This window comes from Syngnathoides biaculeatus, chromosome 14 (genome assembly GCF_019802595.1).
Source record: "Syngnathoides biaculeatus isolate LvHL_M chromosome 14, ASM1980259v1, whole genome shotgun sequence".
Classification (NCBI taxonomy): domain Eukaryota; kingdom Metazoa; phylum Chordata; class Actinopteri; order Syngnathiformes; family Syngnathidae; genus Syngnathoides; species Syngnathoides biaculeatus.
In genome coordinates this window covers 24,543,657-24,557,559 of record NC_084653.1, presented here as the reverse complement: position 1 = coordinate 24,557,559, position 13,903 = coordinate 24,543,657, and positions in this window count along the sequence as shown.

The following is a 13,903-nucleotide window of genomic DNA, read 5'->3' as shown; positions in this document are numbered from 1 at the left end:
TTGTGAAAGCCACAAGCAAATCCTGCATAAGCGGTGCTAATAGACACGCAAATCCCTCAAATCTGACCGCTCGCGTTAGTTTACAGCACAGGTCTCAAACTCAAGGCCCGGGGGCCAGATACGGCCCGCCGCGTGATTTTATGTGGCCCTCAAAGGCAAATCGTCTGCATCAACTACCGTGATTTTTGTTAAAATCTGTATCAGAATTTCAAATAGTCACGTTATATAAATGATAACGAGCATTTTTGTGTTACCGAACATCAGCGATAGTTGAAAAACTCATTACCCTTGATTTCTGATTACAAAAAAATTTCATGAATGTCATGTTTAAATACAACGAGGCGGCTGAAAAAATTTCATAACGGCCCTTTGAGGGAAAACCGTAACTACAATGTGGCCCGCGGGAAAAACGAGTTTGACACCCCCGGTTTACAGGATACACGTTAAAAATGGCGACCAGACAGCTACAAGACAAAGCAATCAATGAGGAATCTATGTGAAAATGTTTGTGCTTAAATTGCAAACGTACAGCATTTTTTAACTGCGTCAGGGTTCCGGGCCGAGCCCCTTCCCGTTTGCGGGAGTAATGGATGGGATGACAGACGAGGTTCAGGCAAGGCCCGAATTCTCGGGGTTCTGCAAAGTCGCCCATCTCCAGTTGAGCAGCGAGTGAGTCATGGGTGCAAGTCACGTCCTAATGATTTGTTACCTCGCCGCCGCCGCCGCTACAATTAGGTCATGCGCGAGAACGCGGCGGCGCTCACAGACAGTGCAGACTGACTGAAGTCAATTTGTTTCATCTCAAGGTTCACTTGTCTCACCGTCGTGTACAGTTGGAAAAAAAAAAAACGCCGTACCGTTCTCACACACACAAAAAAAGGCAAATACGTTCACGTTGAAACGTGTCATCGGCACGTATCCGCTGCGTCGCCCCAACGCTCGGAAACCCGCCGACTGCGATGATGATATAAGTTTCGCTTATTTATTTAATAATCCGCGCAAATATTGCATGACTTGCGCTGGTGAAAATTCCCCAATTACGGCAAAGCCGAAGGCGGGTGAGAAGGCTTTGCGGCGGATGCATTAAACATGAAAAGAGAGATCTCTTTGGATTAATTATTCATCATATTTGACGTGTTTACACAAATAAATGGTTATTCCTCATACAAGCCATTTTTTAAAGAAACATTTTACATATTATTTGCATTAAAATCAGGTTGAGGGCATCTATCTACTGAACTGCACACAGGTGCAATGAAAGGAGAACCTTAAAAAAATATAAAAATTAAACAACCCAAGGAAACATAATTAAACATCGCTGTTAATGGGAAAGCCAAAATGGACCCAACCCGCATTTCGAACCAACCACCACCGACATCATGAGAGCGTTTTCTCCTTTTTGCGTTATTTCCGTGCGTTGCTTCCCTTCAAGGCTCGATTTCAAGTGCGCAGTCAATTATACATTGACGCGGTTACAGAGGCGTACAGCTCAAATACTACAGAGCGCTTTGGTGTCAATTTTGCATGTGAGCGCTACAGAGTGGGGGGGTCGGGGGGGGGGGTGCTGAGATTCTGATCAACTCCCTTTTTTTTTTTTTTTTACATCCCATAGAAAATAACGGAAATGGAATTTTGCATTATTAACTGTCATAGAAATGTAAAAGTAAGTCAAGTGCTGTTATTAGGTGTAAAATCCACAGATCATAGTTTATGTTAAGAAGAGCTGACCAGCATACGTATTTTATATTTTACATATTTAAATACTTTACAAAGTAGCCAAGGCGTCCCCATTTTTTTTTTCTTTGGTGGCATTACATCAGAAAATGAAAAAACAGAAAAACATCCATACATGTCCCCTCATTTTTTTTTTCTGTGGTGGCACCACATAAAAAGATGAAAACAAAGAAATACATGCATACATGTGCCCACAATTTTTTCATTTTTTAATCTTTTTAATTTATGTTTTTTTCCCCTGTGGTGGCACCACATAAAAAATGCAAAAAAAAAAGAAAAATATGCATACGTGTGCCTCTATTTTTTTTTATTTATGTTTTGTTTTTTATTTGTTTTTTTTAACTAAATTTTACAACCTCAGGGTGCTCCGCTCCAGTTATCATTTCCAAAAGTTGCATATCCCTGGTCCTCCAATGATCGTTGCCTGCAGGGCTACAGATGATGACACAAATATGACTAATACCAAAGATGAAAAATGCGTTGCATCACTCGCGCAAAACGTTGTTGCAACAATGCGCCTTTTGTGGCGCGCCACCTACTGAAGAATTCGAAATGCACTACATTCACATTTCTTTGAAGAGAACACTTTATGGCAGCAAAAATTAGGGCATGATGGAATCATCTTAACGCGGGTGAACTAGCTATCAAAAAAAGTTCAAGTTAGAAAACACCGGGAGTGCTTCTGTGTGATGTCATCTGTATAATATCTGGTCAAAATACAGTAAGACAGTATAATTATGTATTCCTCAACATATCTCTTGGAAGCGTGGCAAACCCTTTCCCAATTGCCCGACAATTTCAGTTACAAAATATGCACCAATAAGGTCATACGTCCTCTCAGCCGCGTCAAAATTACCCTGCAGTTTCAAACTTGCTCTCCACTTAAATAGAGCAAAAGGAATATTATTCGTGACAAGAGCAGTGTGGCTCATGTACTTAAGTACCGTATTTTCCGCGCTATAAGGCGCACCTAAAAGCCTTGAATTTTCTCAAAAGCCGACAGTGCGCCTTATAATCCGGTGCGCCTTATATATGGATCAATATTGAGCCTTTAGTACAGCGCCATCTAATGGATGCATAACATAACCTCGGCCTCCACTGTAGCGTCTATTCCGTGCGCCTTATAATGCGGTGTGCCTTATATATGGGAAAAGTTTTCAAATGGACCCTTCATTGCAGGTGCGCCTTGTAATGCGGTGCAGAAAATACGGTAATCAATATTTTTTCCCGAAATGTATTTGTAATGGAGGATTTGTTTGAAGCGCTCCTTCTGTGTTTTTTTTTTTTTTTTAAATTATCCACAAAAGTGGCAGCTACTTGTCATGTTCCTCGCATCTTTCATGTCATGCAAAAACGGAATTCGAAGAGCCACGTTTAAAACTTTGTGTTTTTGCATCAGATGATGAGAACAAGAGAAAAGCTTGAAGTGAGACAACTTCTACTCTCGTTCTAAGAGTTAAGGTAGTGTATTTACTTTTTTACATTTAAATGTTGTTAGTGAGGCGGCAAGTTGGATCAGTTGGAAAGCGTTGGCCTCACAGTTCTGAGGTCCCGGGTTTGATCCCGGTGTGACAGTCTGAGCGCTACCTTGTCCTGAAAAGTCTCCTTTTGTTTAATGCGTTACTAACAGGGGAACTCTGGGTACATAGTGGACACTTACTGGGAAATCCCCCCGTCTCGAAGTTCCCCTTTTTCTGCATAGAGGTAGCTAACATACATTATATGCTAACCCTAACCCAACCTTAAAACAAAAGTTGATAAAAAGATAAACACAAATATGTACGTTCGCTGTGTTCGTCTTTCTGAGACGTCCGTAGCGAACGTGAACGCTCGGCGAAAAGTTGTCGAACGTGTTGAAGCACGGATGGGGATGTTTCGGACTGGCCGGAAGTTTACAAAATAAACGCGCATGCGCGTTAATCACAAGGTGACTTTTCAGCACCGGGAGCGTTCAAATCCCGGCCCCGCCTGTGTGGAGTTTGCATGTTCTCCCCGTGGCTGTGTGGGTTTTCTCCAGGCACTCCAGTTTCCTCCCACATCCCCCAAAACATGCAACACCTAAATTGTCCCTAGGTGTGATAAGAACTGCGGCTGTCTGTCTCGATGTGCCCTGCGATTGTCTGGAAACCAGTTCAGGGTGCCCGTTGACGGATGGGATAGGTTCCGGAAACTCCCGCGACCCTCGTGAGGATAACCGGCTAAGGAAACTGATGTATGGATGGATGTTGTCGGTGATCATCTTATTTTAACACTTGTGTGACAAGAATGTCAACAAATGGGTTGACGGTTTGACAGTAGGCCTTCATACCAACTGCTCAAGATGGACCATTTTGTCGTTCACGCCGCGTGGGGGGCCATTGCGGCCAACCACCACCCCCGCTGACCTCAAATTCAAGTCGTCACCTTGAGCACGATCCAAGCCACGGTGGAAGTGTGAATTTAAAAATGCTGAACATGTGCCTTGAAGGCAGTTGCGCATATCCAAGTGTTGTCGCCGGATCAGAGAAAACAGAATATTCAGTGCTGAGCGACGGCAGATAAATGACTCGATGCAAATGGCGATGCAAATGAATCGCTGTTGCGTTTCCTCCCGGGGACGCGATCCGACAACGCTCTTCTCGCCAGCTTGCCCGAGGACGCCAGAAACATTCGTTAACTTACAGTAGGCTCGAATGTTGCGCTCAACATCAACAGCCACGACTTTTCACGTACAACCCCAATCAGAGCCAACAGATCTGTTGATCAGGTGCTAGTCCTGGGGACAGATTATGCGTCCCGTATCTAAATGCTGATCCTTTCATCCCTGACGTAATCCCGCTTCTCATTCGGGAAGGCAGCCAAGATGGGGAGGGGCTGTGTTAAAGACTGCCGGCTGGTCTTGCAGTGACCTCTGGTCTCACTCTTCCAACTTGAGCTGTTTGTCCCTCCGGGATCAGAGTGGGTCAACTGGGTCATTAATCAACCAGAAGAAGAACACGGACTCCGCCGGAGAGGCCGCCGCGGGGGTGAGGAACGGCGGGGAACTCGAGGGGAGCTCGTCGGGCACGGCCAAGGGCGAGCGGTCGACCTCGCGCTTTGAAGTGAGCGCCGGACTTCCCCAAATCGACTTCGCCGTAAACGAAAGCTAAACGCGGCGTAACAAGTTGTGAAACTCGGGACGGTTCCTTGTTGGGAGCGCTTGCTGAAATCAATCTTGCACAATCAGCTGTTCATTCCACCCACCCAACCACATTCTTCTACACTAAACGGTATATTTCGATCGCCGGCAAGTGAACGGCATCACAATCTGCCCTCCATCCCGTTCCCCCGCGCGGGAGCGCCGAAGAATCACATGACAATCAATTGTTTCCTCTTCACCAATCACCACTGCGAAGTAAAGCCCGACGAGAGGCGCAAGATTTGCGGCGAAGACTCACCGGCGAGAATCCATCCGAGGAGAAATGAGCAGTTCCCCCGCGCCCGACCGACGGAGCCCCGACGACAGCGGCCGCCTCCCCTCGCGCTCGGCTACCAAATCAATTTCACACTCTCCATCCTCCCCGCCGCTGTGATGTCATTCATTCATGCGTTCCCCCCGTAACCATGGCAACTCCCCTGCTTGGATCCGCTCGCTCCTTTTGCATCGCTCTCGCCAGTCTTTCTTTGTCCCTCCTCCCCCCGTCCCCAAACTCTCCAGACCCCCTAGTCGGCGTACTCCAGTCAAGAGGGACGATTACCCCCACCCTCCATCCCGCACATGCATCCTTCCACTGCCCTACAAGTAGGAGGGGTACTCGACACAAAAAGCGAGGAGGTGGCGGAGTCCCTCGCGCCGAAGAGTTTTACAGCGGAGAGCACTTTTGTCAAAACAAGTGTCCGATCAAGACAACTGGCGGACGGATGGCGAGACAAAAAGTCGCGCCTGGAATAGATCCCGTTTTCCACGCACGCGCCAGCTGTCGCGTTTTGCCCACGACGAAAACAGAAGATGTGTTCAGGCCCGACGAACAGATGGGTTTGTCCGCGTCGAGCCGATATGTCTACATGAATCCAAAAAAGAAAAAAAGAGAAACGAAGCATGAATAGTTAATGAGCGCCGCCGTCGTTAATGGGATGCTAAGTCGACCTTGGAAAAGGGGAAGGTCAACTCGCCGAGCTGCTTTCCGAGGCGGGTGCCGGTCTTTTCCGAGTTCTTGCACTTCAAACGGCAACAAAATGACTTCATTTTCCACGTGACCTTCCACAATATACTCTGGGGGGGCACAATGGGTTTGTGGGCTAGACCAGCAAACTCTGCTCAGATCTTCATTCTTCAGCTCGCCAATACCGGCAGTCGACGGCATCAAACGCCACCGGGAAAGCGTGCCGGGCCCGACTTCAAAAGACAAATTCAGAAATGTAGTAGAAAGGCTGCAAAGGTGCTGGTTGACTCCATTTCCACTTCCTATTTGGCTACTGCGTGAAACCATTTGAAAAGCGGTCTCGAGTGAAGGCACTGAAGCCAAAAAGCCAACTGCAAAAACCGCTCGATGAGGACGGACGGTCTTGGGTATGTGAGAAAATGGAGATCGATTCAGTTTGTCAGATTGATGCGAACATCATCTGCCTCTTAACTAGCTGCCAGAGCAGTCCGCCTTCTTTCACGTCCACAAATCTCCTCCATATTTTATTCTGTTGGTGTCCACACCAGTTTGACCGAGTATCGTACCATCGTCAGGTAACGGGGGTGAGGGGGGGTCATCGCGCTCCACAAAGTCCCAACCTAATTTCATTACAGTCGAACACGTGCGATGACACGCTCGAAATCACAAGCGGGCGTCATCTTTCGTCTCAGTTAAAAATCCCCCTCGCGGCGTCGCTGGCGGATCAAAGCGCCGGTTTGAAGAGAATGAGCAAAAAAAAAAAAAAAAAAAAAATGATGGGGGGAATCCATTCGGTGTTCGAGCACCCGCTGGAAAGCGAGCAGGCGCGCAGCCTCGTAGGGTCGACGAGTGTTTGTGTGCAAAGGGGGCTGCGGGGGGGGAGGGGGGTCTCCTTGCTTCTGTGAGTGTGTGTTCCAGGTTTGATAGCAATAACGGGAGCGCGGCAGTGGAATGATTACATTTCACACACCTGCCCCCCCCCCGACATGAGGCTGAGGACCAGCTGCCTCTTGAACCACTCGTTCTCACCTTTCAATTCCATTCACCTCGACCGATCGTGTCATCCGCTTTGGCGTCACCTCATCGAGAAAAATCACACAATTGCGCGCTCCCAAAACCGTTTCCTGCTCAGTGGTCGGCCTCGGCTGGGGGGCAGCGTAAGGGAATATTTGGAATTTGCCGGATGCCATTCAAAATCAGTAGTTGACCTTCAAAATATTGAAGCCAGAAATACTTTGGTTCGTATTTCTTTTAGAATGAGAGGTGCGTAAACCCGCAATGAGCAATGGATGAGAAGTGTGATGAGGGAGGGGGGGACCGATATCGATGTACGATGATCGTCGCATATCTGCGGTTCAACCATTTCCATTTAATATTCAGATTCCGTCAAAATGGCGCTCGAGTTTCGAGAAGTATTTTGAATACCAGCTTTGGATGTCGCGGGGGGGGGACGCCAAGTTTAGCCCGGGTTGTTTGTGGAAGTTGTTGGGTCCTCATCAGTTCGGGTGCAGTTTTGTGCAATTTGCAGCAGGGTTTAGTTCCTATCTTTGTCGTGTTCATTGAGAGTTTCAATGATAGTGTGTAAATGATTGGTAATAAGCGGCGTTTGAAGCTATTGAGGCAAAATACTGCGCACGACTCGACTATAACCAACAGAGGTCCTTTTGATTTATACACAACTTTGGTACTCTGAAGAACAACAATACAATTTCCCGAAAAGCTGATGAAAATAAAATCTAAAGCATCGTGACAACTCGTTCCCACAACAAATAGAGGAGCAGGAATCCACAATCACATGCACACACAGTTGAGTAAATATAGTTTTTGGCAAGTCCAGCGAATGACCCGAATGCTCCTTCTTGATATAGTACGGTCTCCAATAATAGTCCTGGAAGCGAAACAGCGTGCGGGACTTCCAGCAGCAAGCTCATGCCAGCTTTCAAATGAGGAGGGTCCAGTCACAGGTCAGGCTTTGGTTCTGATACATTTTTTTTTTCTTTTTCCCCGCAGAAGGAGATCAACTTAGGGCAAATGTTGGAATTTAATCCTGGCCTCCTGGAAGTGTCCCATTTCTCAAATAAATTGCTGCTACCAGCTGTGACCCCCCTTCCGACGACCACCTGTCATTACCGCTAGCTGGACAACTGCCTGGTCTCCCGAGCCTCGCTCGGGATACGATCCAAGATCTCCTCCTCTTCCGGGGTTATTTTCCAACAGATGCAGGACCCCCAAGATCCGTTGGATCAATACAGATACAGAGCGGCAGGAACGCTTGTTTGCGATGCTAAAATACGGCGCGACCTCCACCGAGGCTGGAAAAGCCCAAAACTGGTCTGTTGGACTGAAAAACAAACCAAAACCAAAACCATTTCAGTCGCGGAGAAGGAACGACATTAATGAACATTTTAAAGTGGACGCTAAGTTTTCTCGTCTCATTTTCTGTGTGTGTTTATACGCGACTATCGCTGCTGAAACAAATTAATTTCCTTTGTTGACGGATCCAAGCCGTCCAACGGCTGATGAAAACCACCAGGACTGCACAATCCAGTCTGCCCTAATTCAATTTAAGGGCGAGTCAAACCTATGTTTTCTCTCGTAATCCCACCTCTGACCCCCCCCCCCCCCACCCCCAACAACAATCCCGTCTGCTAAATCAGATGTCTCGCCTCTGATGTCAGCCCCCGTGAAATGCTATCGAAATGAAATCTATCTGTCGCCGTGGGAACTGGGTTGGGGTGAGAATGCTGGCTCGATATGAAGACTTCATAAACTGGACCGCCTTTTCATATTCATACTATTGTAAGTCCTCCCCGAGGGGAATACAAAATCATGCGAGCCCAGGGGGGTGTCACTTGGCTTCATTTTTGGCCAAGCTGCTGGGTCACTCATCCGTTTTACAAGAGTCAAAACAATCCAGATTTTTCCATTCAAAAAGAGTTTTGGCTGTGACATCAACGACTCTTTGTCGTCGTCTTCCCTTTGTCATAAATCAACTTGGTGTGGAGACCACGTGCCTCAACAGCTGACCGCAGCGGCGTCGTCCAGAATAACAACTGCAACGTGTTGATCTTTCTAGCTCGCAGGTGTCAAACTCAAAGCCCGGGGGCCAGATCCGGCCCGCCGCATGATTCTATGTGCCCTCGAAGGCAAATCATCTGCATCAACTACCATGATTTTTGTTCAAATCTGTATCAAAATTTCAAATAGTCTTGCCATATAAATAACATTGCGTTATTGCAAGCATTTTTGTGTGAACAAAATTTCTCATTTCATGATTTCTGATTACAAAAGGAGTTCATGAATTTCATGTATAAATACAATGAGGCAGCTAAAAATTTTCAGAACGGCCCTCTGAGGGAAACCGTAACTACAATGTGGCCCGTGGGAAAAATGATTTCGACACCCCTGTTCTGGCGGAAAGATACAATTTCACTTTTGTCACCAAATTACTGAAATAAATAGTTGCTAACCCCCTCGCCCCCATGATATTCTCAGTTATTGACTTTCCTTTTTGTTAGGGTCTACAAAGCGTTGGCACCCCAAATTTGAGCTCTATTTGGCCACCGTGAAGGTAAACAGCTTGAAAGACATTGTAGGACTCTCTCAGTATGTAGTACTTTGATCATTTGGAGTTTGCGGTTTTGGTTTTTTTTTCGTCAAGCAGTTTTGATTAATGTTGTATTACATGAGATTAAGCAGGTGATGTTTAGCTACATATACGTAGAGTGTGGTAAGGAAGTGAAGAAAGGGGTCCAAGCGGGGTGGAACAGTTGGCGGAAGGTGTCTGGTGTTCTATGTGACGGAAGAGTCTCCGCTAGGATGAAGGGCGAAGTTTATAAAACAGTGGTGAGGCCGACCGTGATGTACGGATTAGAGACGGTGCAAGAGACAACAGGAAGTGGAATTTGAGGAGGAAGAAATGAAGATGTTGAGGTTCAGGTTGGATAGGATTAGAAATGAGCTCATTTGAGGGAGAGCTAAAGTTGGATGTTTTGGAGACAAGGTTCGAGAGAGCAGACTTCAATGGTTTGGACATGTCCAGAGGCGAGAGAGTGAGTATATTGGTAGGAAGATGGTAAGGATGGAGCTGTCAAGGAAGAGAGAGCAAGAGGAAGACCAAAGAAAAGCTTGATGGATGTTGTCAGGGATGACATGAGGACAGTCGGGGTGTTAGAGAGGAAGATGCAGGAAATTGGCTTAGATGGAAAAGGATGACACGCTGTGGCGACCCCTAATTGGGACAAGCCGAAAGGAAAAGAACTAAAAGTTTAGCTATACATCAAGTGCCCCCCCCCAACCCGCCCACACACACTTGTATGCACACACTAGTGTGTGAAGTCCTGCTGTCTGAATGAGCCCATCTGTGAGCGCCCGTGAAACAAAAAAAAAACAGTTTTGTGTGGTGTGACACACACACACACACACACACACACAGTTACAGTATATTCTCCTCTAACACTGTACCCCCCCCCCTCCAAAAAAAAAAAAAAAAAAAAAACCTCTTGTTTCCCTGCCCGCCTCCTCACACAAGACTGCCAGCATCGAACACGCGCACGCTGACGAGGTCCCTCTGAGAGCGGGACGATTTCCCCAGGTGGCGTTCACAGACAGCCTCGCGGGCTTTACGGTGTGTTTGTGTGAACAGGAAAACCTGCTTCATTTCAAAATAATAATTCTAATAATGCTGCCAGCAATATCTCAAGGCATACAACAGCATGCAAAAGATTGAGTGAGACAAAGAAGCGGGGGGGGGGGGGGGGAATAAAAGGACCAGTTGGTAGACAATGGCCATTTGAACGCATCCCTTCATTGGCAAGCATTTGAGATCAACGAATGTGAGACTTTCAGATTTAATGCATACTGACCTCAAAGTGACAGCATCCTCCGGTTCGTAACGAGATCCCTCTCGGGGAGTGAGAGGCCTCGGCAGCAGAGAAAAACAAAACAAACAAAAAAAAAAAAAAGGCCTCAACCACTTCAGCATGCAGCAGCGAGTGTGAATGAAAACTCTCCAGCTCCCTCCAACATCCACACTCGTGAGCGCCAATCCTCTACTGACATCCCATCAGAGAGACTCACACAGATGAGATGTGTGGGGGGGGGGGGGGAGTTGGGGGGGGGGGTTTTGCTGTGCCAGTTTGGGTGAGCGAAGGAGGGGAGGGTGGTGATTTACAAGGTTCAGAGTGAAAAGAAAGGAGCAGGAGAAGGACAAGTGCGCGAGCGGATGTATGTTGATGCCGTGTGTACCAAGGAGTGAAATATGAAATATATACATATAAAATTGTGGGGGAAAAAAAAAAAAAAGTCGTAATGCTACTAAGAAAAATTTGCAGCAGCACACGAATCAAGTTGTGTGAAAGAAAATCTGAATTTTTGCGAGCGTCAAGTCTGAATATTACAAGAAAATCTTTTATGAAAGAAAAAGTCATGACAATAGCGTACAGTAGATGAAGAAAAATGCTGGGAATTGCTTGAAATAAAAAATAAAGAAAAGAGATGATGTGATATAATAAAAGAGTCACTGATGGTGTAGTGCAGGGGTGCCCAGACCTTTTTTTTTTTAACCCCAAGATTTACTTTTCAAGCAGCCAGTCTCTTGCGAGCTACTGAAGACGGAGAGGGGGAGGGGGAGTGATGATGCTCCCCAAAACGTTTAAGGATGTTATGTTGCCTCCAGAATTAGCTTTTTGTGCACTGTATTATCTGTGCTTTCATCCTGGATCAGGCTGTGCCAAGGTGGAATTTCTAAAATGATACACCATCTCGTCCTGCACTTTCTGCTTTGGCTTCAGACCAGACCTTTCCCACTCGGAAAAGAGAAAATCTCATCCAGTTTAACCACTTTTTCCTCAATTATTCACATATTCCGACTGTCATTGCATCTTAAAACAACAGCATTTCTTTTTTTTAACTTTCTCCATAAATATGGAAAGTAAGCATAAGCAGCGTGTCTACCTCGTCTTTGCTCTATGTTGCCATGACTGCGTTGCTAACTAAAGCGGCGGTGGTGGATGCTGTCATTATAAAACACATTGATGGGCTGCGTAAGTACTGTAACAATTGTAATTATGAGCGCAAGTCTTTAAGAGCGGGGTGGGGGGGGTGTAAGGTAAACTAGGAAAAAGAGAGTGTGGCAGACCACCGGTCGCTGTTGGAGAAAGTTCCGTGTGCTGCCTAAAAGAAACCAGTGGCTTCTTCTTTTCATTTTTGACAGTACGTATGGGAATTGTGCCATTGGATGTAACGACCAGTCATCCGTCACTCATTGAATCACATTGCAAAATGCAACAAACTGAATAAATGTATGTCAGACTTTCAATTAGCATTAGATTGTTTTATTTTTTGTGCAGAATGCAGAATATCTGCAAAGAGACTGCATCAGCGGTGTACAATTGTACACGCGCGCACTTTCGAGGGCCTTTTTTTCTCGCGATCGACCAAGACTGTCTCGCGATCGACGCATTGCGCACCCCGAGTGTAAGTGGCACACACGCCTGCCTTTGTTGCGGGCAGCGTGGGATCGATTCCCGCTCGCCGATGGCGTCGATATCTGCCCTGCGACTGACTGGCGACCAGTTCAGGGTGTCGTCCGCCTTTCGCCAGAAGCCAGCTGGGATAGGCTCCGGCTTTCCCCGCGACCCCTGTGAGGATAAGCGGCTTGGATAATGACATGACGCGACATGATATAATACGACACCGTTGAGGTCAGAAGAAAACTCATGGCCTCGTTAATTATGCCACAAAAACCCGGCACTTCAACAGGGGTGTGTCGACTTTTTATACCCGCCGTAAGTAAACGTTTGAAGCAACTCCTGTGAAGATCATCCTCGTAATAGTGCTGCTCATTTTGCAGCGTCGATTCTTTACGCTGGTGGCCTTTGTTGATATGAATGAGGAGGTTGGTGGCAACGCGTCAAACGGGACCCAGACGGTGGTGGGGGGGGGGGCTTCGGGCGGGGGGAGTCAAACAAAGTGGCGGACAATGGAGTGAAAGGGAAAGCGTGTTGTTAAAACAGAAAGGGCAAATAAAGGAGCAGCGAGGAGCAGATGTGCAGAGGACGAACGCAAGTCCAAACCAAAACCGAAGACCCCCACCCCCACCCCCACCCCGACCCCCCACCCCCGATCCGCCGCGGCGTTAGCCTCCCTCTAATCCCCTTAAGACCGGCGTCCATTCCTACTGCCTATAACCGCGTCTGTTGGTCATCGGCAGGACAAACATAGCCGTGAGCAAGGCCGCGCTGGAAACGCAGGAGGAGAATTTGCATGATAATTTATTAGTGATGAATGAAGAAACACGAAAATACAGTTACAAGCTCTCATTTTTAATACCATTAAACATCCCATAATTTGGCTATTTAGACCGCCCACATAGTGATCGTCTAACAATAGCATAAAAGTGTCAAATTCAATTCAAAAAATATATAATACAACTGTTCAGAAATAAAACTCCATGACGGCTACTTCTGTTTGACCCAGTTTTCTATCCACTTTGACCACGCCCACTTCCCTCTGATTGGTTGACGACTCAACTGTGAGAGTTTGTGATGTTGACGGCGCTGACTTGGTAGCATCTTCGCAAGCGACATAGACAAACTCGAGAAATGAAAAATGCCTCAGCTGGTAAAGCGTTGGCCTCACAGTTCTGAGGACCCGGGTTCGATCCCGGCCCCCCGCCTGTGTGGAGTTTGCATGTTCTCCCCATGCCTGCGTGGGATTTCTCCGGGCACTCCGGTTTCCTCCCACATCCCAAAAACATGCAACATCAATTGGACACTATCTAATTGGATGTTTGTCTCTATGTGCCCTGCGATTGGCTGGCGACCAGTTCAGGGTGTACCCCGCCTCGTGCCCGCTGACAGCTGGGATAGGCTCCAGCGCTCCCCGCGACCCTTGTGAGGATAAGCCGCAAAGAAAATGGACGGATGTCTGAACATGCCCTGATTTCAGACCTCTCGGCAACAAAACTTCTGGGACTCTGAAATGCGTGGACAATTTTAATTCATAATTTGCATGTTTACTCAGGCACCCCAGAGACAATATAATAT